General features: G+C 38.3%; 1 pseudogene; it reads left to right on the top strand.

Annotated features, from left to right (window-relative positions):
• The first annotated feature begins 230 nt into the window (after positions 1-230).
• Positions 231-8,787, top strand: LOC149141702 (peroxidase 3-like; annotated as a pseudogene).
• The last annotated feature ends 316 nt before the right edge of the window (positions 8,788-9,103 follow it).

Below are 9,103 nucleotides of genomic sequence, written 5' to 3'. Positions count from 1 at the left end.
TGAAGGGCCTGAAAATGGAGGTAAAGCAGCAATGGTTTTTGTCAACATGCAGCTGAAAGGGGTCATGCCATCCGCAGTAACATGCAGGGTCGACCAAATAGAGCCTTCCATCAGTGGTTCTTCTGAGTAGTCAATGAGATCAAGTTCCATTACTGTCAGTTAGCACAGATCGTCAGCTACCTGAGGGTAACCGTCGAGGAAAGCAGCGATTAGAGCGGGTAAAAGTTGAAATGGAGGCATATACACCGGGCGCGGGAGAGGTAGGATTACGGAACACAATGTCTTCAGTAAAATGTTAGTTACGGTAGAAAAACGAAGTGTAAGGTTGGGCGCCCATCGCTGTCGAGAGTCCTACATGTGTTCCTTCTGTCCGCTGCCAGCTGCAGTGACCCATACTGTAGACACGAGACCCTAACCATATTCACCCGCGCATTCCTTCTCCATCGAGCCCTCTTGTTCCAATAAAAGTAAAAAACATTTTCATTTTAGGAATTTGTTTTTTATTCAAATAAAATTTAATGAATTAATACATTTTGGTTCAGTGATAGTGTGTAGTGTGTAGATCATTCTTATTTTCCTAACTTATTTTTATTTTCAATGATTTAGACAATCAAGATGAGAGAGAAGAAAAAGTATTGTAAGAAATATCTATAGAAATATGAAAGTGTGCAAAATTATCTCTAATCTTATAAATATGAATGTTGTAATGATTATTGGTTAAATTATATAATTATTTTTATTTTTTAAATGTCAATGTTATAATGATTGTTTTGAAAATATATTCCATTAATGTATATATATAATAGAATTACAATCAGCCATTTTGTAATATAATTGTATTACATATATATTCCTTATCTCAAAGGGCGACTCCTCAAAAATTACGGTCAAATGGATGGAGTCCCTCTTCTCTAATTCTTCAGACATGGCTCCAACTTCCATACAGCACGTTATACTTCTGATGGTTTTTTAATTTGTCCGCGCCTGGACTTATAATTGTTTTTTAATTTGTCCGAGCCTGCTATAATATTCTATGTATACAGCACGTGTGAGCTATACTCCCGAGACGTCCAATGCTTTTTTAATTTGTGCTCAGCCACTATGTGTATTCCGTTTTGAAACCAGCACGCACCTCAGCCGACCAACTACCACCACCATAAGCGCTTTCATTCCCTATCCTATCGCATCCCAGCCCTATTAAGTTGTTTATCATGGATTCCTTATCCAATCGATCAATTTCATTTCACGTTTTCAGAGCGGGGATTGACCATAATCTGCAGAAGGGCATCAACCAATTTTTCGGCCTCGATTTCCTTGCTGTGAAGCCACCGTTTGCTTCTTAAGTTCAACATGCTGTCCACCCATTACCCGACGACCTTCATAGCAGCAATTCATTCTCTTCAACTCTATTTCTGAACGAATCTCGATCTCTCTGTTACAACAACAACATGGATATGGGACAAGTTACCAGGAAATCCTTTCTTGTTTCACTTCTCATCTTTGTTACCGTTTTCATGGCTGCCTCAGTCGACTGTTGGGAATTTCTGGTAATTCCAAACAAAATGAACATAGAAAAATGTTGTGTTTTAATCACAGCGGAACTAAAAATTTGTTTCCAGAGCACAAAGTTTTACACACACAAAAGAAACTTGTATTCATTTATAAGACTGACTGTTACAAAATATTCTTCCTCTATCAGAGGGAGTACACCGACTGAACTACTTCAGATGCAGTGAAAAAACCTCACTCTGTCTCTCAAGAAAAATTTACAATGCTATGTAAAGAAAATTTCTTACATTTGTTCTCTTCTTGAAAAGATTTACACTGCTGTGTAAAAACCCCTTTTTACTTATTACATTTACACTGTTTTGCATTACATTCAACCTGCTGTAAAAATTCTTCTTACATTCGCTGCGGCGAGCTTTTCCCTTTTCATATACAACAAAAACAATAACAGGACATATATCCTTTTTACTTGCCATAATCCCATGAAATAATAAAAAAACAATAAAATTAAAGACTTTACCTACATTCTACCAACCTGAGTAAATTTCATTTAAATTACTTTAATGACAAAAATTGGCGGTCAATGAGAATTTACTTCACGTCACGTAATATGGTGCAGGCTTGTACATCAACCGTTGATTTAATCGGACGACTAAGATCGGTTTGAAGAAGGTGAGATATGTGATTTGCGATTTGGATCGCATTGCAACGTCGCATCGGTGGAAGAGAAAAGTGGAGCACAAACATATGGGTGTGATTTGCAATCGGATCGCATCACAAAATCGTAATCGGCAAAAAACATAGGGCGTAACAAAAGCAACAGGGCGTGGATGTGATTTTGCGATAGCGATAAGATCGCATCGTAAAGAAAAGAAAGAACTAACAAATCCCATAACGATTTTGGTGCTGCAGTTGAAATTATTATTTCAACATTCCCCTTTAATTTCAACTGCTGGGTTATCAGTCATACCTAGACATTTCCTCAAAAACTCAAAACTTTTCTGCCCCAACGGTTTGGTCAAAATGTCTACGATCTACTCCTGAGTTCTGCAGCATTGTAAAACAACTTCACCATTGTTTACCAATTCCCTGATGTAATGAAACTTTGTGTCAATGTGTTTTGTTCTCTTATGAAACACAACATTCTTGGATAGTGCAATAGCTGAACTATTGTCACAAAAAATCACAGTTCCTTTTGCTTTCTCTTGGCACAAACTCCTTAACATCCTTCTCATCCAAACTGCTTGACATGTCGTTACTGTAGCTACCACATATTCTGCTTCTGCTGTAGACAATGCTACAATAAGTTGTTTTTAGAAGCCTATGAAATGGCTCCTGAACCCATGTAGAAAACATAACCGGATGTGCTTTTCCGATCATCTACACTTCCAGCCCAATCACTATCAGTGTATCCAATTAAATCTAAATATTCTGAAACAGTATATAAAATGCCAAACCTTTTAGTACCTTTAACATACCTTAGAATCATTTTTGCTGCCTGTGAATGTGCTTCTTTTGGCCTCTCCATGAATCTGGAAATTAAACTAACAACATACATTATATCCGGCCTAGTTGCAGTCAAATACATGAGGCTGCCAACTATGCTCTTGTACAAACTAGGATCAAAACCCTTGCTGTTGTCCTCTTTGCTGAGTTTTAATCCCATCACTTTGGGAGTGATTGCAGCCTTGCACTCCTGCATATTAAATCTTTCCAACACTTCATGAACATATTTTTCTTGTGAAATAAAAATCCTATTTCCATTTTGTTCTACTTCTATTCCTGAGAAGTATCTCAGCAAACCCATGTTAGTCATTTCAAATTCTTCTTTCATGGCTATTTTGAAATTTTTAATAAGATAATCATCATTACTTGTGAAAATAACATCATCAACATATAACACAACAATTAGTATTTTACCATCCTTTTCTTTGATGTAGAGGGTGGGTTCCCCCTCACATTTTTCAAATCCATTTTCCAGTAGATAGGAATCTATCGTACTGTACCACGCTCTTCGTGCTTGCTTCAGCCCATAAAGAGCTTTTTTCAATCTGCATACTTTGTGCTCTTGGCCTTTCTTTTCATAGCCTAGAGGTTGTTTAATGTAAACCTCTTCCATTAACACTCCATTTAGGAATGCTCACTTCATGTCCATTTGGTAAACTTTCCACTTGTTTTGTGCTGCTATGGACAACACTACTCTCACGGTTTCCATTCTAGCAATCAGTGCAAAAGTTTCCTCATAGTCTCTCCCATACTGCTGCTTATATCCTTTGACAACAAGTCTTGCCTTGTATCTTTCTATTTTACCTTCAGCATTACTCTTGGTCTTGTAAACCCATTTAACTCCAATGACTTCTTTTCCTTTTGGTAGTTCAACTAAATCCCATGTCTTGTTTCTTTCTATGGCATTGATCTCTTCATCCATAGCTTCTATCCATTTCCTATCCTTATTTGCTTCTTCAAAATGAACAGGGTCATCAACATGACAATATAAAACAAACAAAGAGTTCATACCTTCATTTGCTGTCTCTTGTTCATAAATATCACTTGAATTTCTGAACTTCTTATCTCTTTCATTTGGTGTACAAGTGCTTGAAGAAGAAATTGAATTTCATCCTCGTGGTGTGCTTGGAGAAGCACTTTCATTTCTCCTCAAGGGTGTCTCTTGTTGTCCTTGTGTTGGTGCTACTGTTTGGGGATGTATTTCAGCCATTTCCTCATCATCTTCATCCTGAGACATAAAGTTTTTAACATTCACTGTTTTCTCTATGCTTCCATCCCAAGCTTCCTCCTCAATGAACTGAACATCTCTACTCACAATAAGCTTTTTTGTGGATGGGTTATACAACCTATAAGCTTTGGATTCCTCACTATATCTAATGAAAATACATTTCTCCCCTTTGTTGTCCAACTTCTTCCTTAGTTGATCTGGAATGTGTGCATAAGCTACACATCCAAAAACTTTCATGTGGGTGACTTCTTGCTTTGTCCCACTCCATGCTTCTTCCGACACTCTGTTCATGACTGCTTTTGTAGGGCATCTATTCAAAATGTACGCTGCACAGTGTATAGCTTCAGCCCAATAATTATTTGGCAAATGCTTTGCCTTTAACATGCTCCTCGCCATATCCATGATTGTCCTATTCTTCCTTTCGGCAACTCCATTTTGCTGCAGAGTGTACCTAGTGGTAAACTGCTTATGAATTCCATTTTCTCTACAAAAACGTAGAAATTCTTTGGAGATATACTCACCTCCTCTATCAGTGCTTAGAACTTTGATATGCAGCCCGCTTTGGTTTTCTGCAAGTGCCTTGAAATTGCAAAATCTTTCAAACACTTCACTTTTGTTCTTCACGAAATAAACCGAAGTTTTTCTAGTAAAATCATCAACAAATGTTAGTATATAGTGGCTGCCTGCAAGTGATGGAGTTTGCATCGGTCCACATAAATCTGAGTGGACGATCTATAAGGGTGCTTTTGCCCTTATGCTTTTCCCAGATGGAAAACTTTCTCTGTGTTGTTTCCCCAAGATACAACCTTCACAAAAGTTGTCTGGTTTCTCTATCAATGGTAATCCTCTTACCATTCATTTTCTATTCAACAAGTTAATACCTCCAAAGTTGAGATGTCCAAATCTCAAGTGCCACAACCAATTTTCATCCTTTGGTTCGCTTTGGAAAGCCTCTTGTGTCACTGCTGTAATTTCTTCTTTATTTTTTAAATCTACTTTCATTCTAGGAGGGAACATCATGTTCCTTGTCATTTTCACTTCAGCAATACATCGTTTGCTAGGTGCTTTATCCATGATGGTGCATACATCATCCACAAAGAAAACATTGTAACCCTTTTGAGTAAGTTGTCCAATACTTAAGAGGTTACATTTCATTACAGGAACATAATAAATATCTGCTATGGTTTTCTTTTCACCTTTCTTTCTTAAGACATTTACTTCTCCTTTTCCCATAACAGAAACTTTGTTATCAGTCCCTAGTGTGACTTGTGACTTCACACTCTGATCTAACATAGAAAACAGGGCTATGTTTCCTGTCATATGGTTGTTGCAAACGGAGTCTAGAAACCATACATCTTCACTCTTTTCTTCAGCCATATTACCAGCTAAAAACAAATTATTTTGGCTGATATTTTATCTAGTGAGATTTGCACTAGTTCTATTATTCATATCATGCTCCTTCTTCCTACATTCATTTGCATAATGCCCATATTTTTTACAATAGTGACATTGGACATTGGATTTATCATAGCTTTGTCCTTGAGCATGATGTTGTCCACTTTATTCGCTGCTGCCTTGGCCTTGGTTCTGATTTGGATTGCTGCCTCTTCCTTCAGCATTTGCTGGATTGTTTTTTCCACCTCTGTTTTGGCTTCTGCCTCTTCTTCTTTTGTTTCCTCTGCCTTGACCTCTTCATCTTCCAAAGAACATCTCGGTCTTAAAGGCATGCTCTAGAGATGAGTTTTCATTTCTACTCAATCTCTGCTCATGTGTTATCAGTGATGCATGTAGTTCATCAACTGAGAAGTTTGTGAGATCCTTTGTCTCTTCTATGGTGGTGACAATCACATTGAAACTTGAAGGTAGGATGCTCAATAGTTTCTCCACAATCCTCATTTCTTCAAGAATCTCTCCATGAGACCTTATCTGTGTGACCAGACCAATCACATGTGTGAAGAATGAGTCAATATTATCTGACTCCTTCATGCAGAGATTCTCAAAATCTCTCCTCAGCAACTGTAGTTTTGTTGTCTTCACTTTCTCCATGCCTTGATAGGTTGCCTTGAGAGTTTTCCATGCTTCTTTGGATCTCTTGGCTGCTGCTATCCTTGGAAACACACTCTCATGCACTGCTTGATACAAAAAGTAGAGGGCTTTTGAATCCTTCTTCTTATTGCTCTTCAACAGATCTTTCTCTGCCTGAGTTAAATTATTAAACTCATTTTCATCTGCTGGTTCTTCAAAACCATCCTCAAAAAATTCCCATAAGTTTTGGGAAGCAAGCAGAGCTCTCATGGTTATTTCCCAATAGTCATAGTTTTTCCCATTAAACTGTGGGAGCTGAGTATTACAAATACTCATGCTAGTGCTGGCTCCAGCCATTCTTGCACTCTTAACTATGCTTCAAAATATTTCACTGTGTATTAAAATAACTAACTGTCCTCAGCAGTAACACACAAACTAACTTGAGAAATACCTTGGATTTTTTCTTGACTGAGTCTTCACTCTGCACGAGAAGTTGTTGCAGCAAGAAATCCTTCCTTCAGCTTCTTTGACACCTTCAAAGAGCCTGGACAAGCTCTGATACCATGTTGGGAATTTCTGTTGATTCCAAACAAAATGAACAGAGAAAAATGCTCTGTTTTAACCGCAGCGGAACTAAAAATTTGTTTCGAGAGCACAGAGTTTTACACACACGAAAGAAACTTGTATTCATTTATAAGACCTTTTACAAAAGATTCTTCCTCTATCAGAGGGAGTACACCAACTGAACTACTTCAATGCAGTAAAAAAACCTCACTCTGTCTCTCAAGAAAAATTTACAACGCTGTGTAAAGAAAATTTCTTACATTCGTTCTCTTCTTGAAAAGATTTACACTGCTGTGTAAAAACCCCTTTTTACTTATTATATTTACAATGCTGTGCATTAAATTCAACCTGATGTAAAAATTCTTCTTACATTCTCTGTGGCGAACTTTTCTCTTTTCATATACAAAAAAACAATATCCTTTTTACTTGGCATACTCTCGTGAAATAATAAAAAAACAATAAAATTAAAGACTTTACCTACGTTCTACCAATCAGAGTAAATTTCATTTAAATTACTTCACTGACAAAAACTCGCGGTCAATGAGAATTTACTTCACAGTACATCAACCGTTGATTTAATCGGACGGCTGAGATCGGTTTGAAGAAGGTGAGATATGCTATTTGCGATTTAGATCGCATTGCAACGTCCCGTCGGCGGAAGAGAAGAAAACACAAGGCGTAACAAAAGCAACAGAACGTGAATGCGATTTTGTGATAGCGATAAGATTGCATTGCAAAGAAAAGAAAGAACTAACAAATCCCATGACGATTTTGGCGCTGCAGTTGAAATTATTATTTCAACATTGACGTGGGTGCAACAAACACATCAGTGTCGGGTCTAACATTGGGTTTTTACAAAAGGACATGCCCCTAGGCCGAGATCATTGTAAGAGACACTGTTGCAAAATACATGTCGAGGGCCCCTTCTCTCGCAGCTCCTCTCCTGAGGATGCATTTTCACGATTGCTTTGTTAGGGTGAGTCATCTCTTAATTGGTCTCCCCTCTCCTCCTCATTCTGTTTTCAGTTTTTTTTTATGATAAGCTAATGAATGCGGTCGCACGGGTGTGATGCGTCAGTGTTATTGAATACAACGAACAGCAACCAAGCTGCTGAGAAGGACGCTATCCCAAAACTGACTTTGAGAGGATTTCAAGTAATTGACGCTGCAAAGGCGGAACTTGAAAAACAATGCCCCGCTGTTGTCTCTTGTGCCGATATTCTTACACTCGTTGCCAGAGATGCAGTTGATATGGTAAGTAATTGTTTGACGTCGCTTCCGTTTAAAATATTACTGCAATCAAATTAGTTCGGTTGTAATTCACTACATGGTCAATCCTTCAATGTACTAACAACTTAATGGTTAAATAACTCATGGCAGCTCGGAGGGCCGCGGTGGAGTGTACCCACAGGACGGAGGGACGGTGTGGTATCGATTCTGAACAAGGCAATGGCAAACATTTCTCCACCTTTTGCAAAGTTGGAGCGGCTAAAGTCCTCGTTTGCGAGCAAAGGTTTAAATGTGAAGGACCTGGTTGTGCTCTCTGGTGCACACACTATCGGCACTTCCCATTGCCCCGTTTTCAGTAACAGAATCTACAACTTCACTGCAAACGTAGACGTGGATCCATCGTTAGATAAATCATACGCCCAGCAGCTGAAAATAAAGTGTAAGCCTGGAGAGAATGGGACTAAAATAGTGGAGATGGACCCTGGAAGTTAACATTTGACAACAATTACTACGTGAACTTGAAGAAGAGAAGAGGACTGTTTGGATCAGATGCTGCCCTCCTCACTGATCCAACTACAATGGCCCTACTAAATTCGGCAGCAATGGCCTCAACGTCAAGTTGGTGTCTTTTTGATATTGGAAGATCAATGGAGAAGATGGGTAGGATTGGCGTTCTTACCGGAAATGAAGAGCAGATCAGACGCCAATGCGCTCTTGTTAATTCATGAAGAACAGATCCGGGGTACCTAATACTCCGTCCATGCACACATAATTTGATTTGGGGGATGTTGTGTTATTCATATATATAGGTAAAACAGCACTGTAATAATTGTGAATGCTATGTAAGATGCCTGCATGCGTTAGCCAGAATCTTACCAGAAGTATTCTTAAAGTCCCAATTTAGCAACAGACGAAAGTTAAATTTCTTTCGATTCAGTATTTTGAACATTTGGATCAAAAACTTTCTAAATTCTTTTAGACACTCGGAAGTCTTGACAGGGAGGCATGATAAATATTTTTTTGTTGGGGTCCAAATCCTTACTC

Source organism: Pinus tabuliformis, chromosome X (genome assembly GCF_031772625.1).
Source record: "Pinus tabuliformis cultivar Carrire ecotype Pingquan chromosome X, CPIR1, whole genome shotgun sequence".
Lineage (NCBI taxonomy): Eukaryota > Viridiplantae > Streptophyta > Pinopsida > Pinales > Pinaceae > Pinus > Pinus tabuliformis.
This window is presented reverse-complemented; position numbering and strand designations above follow the sequence as displayed.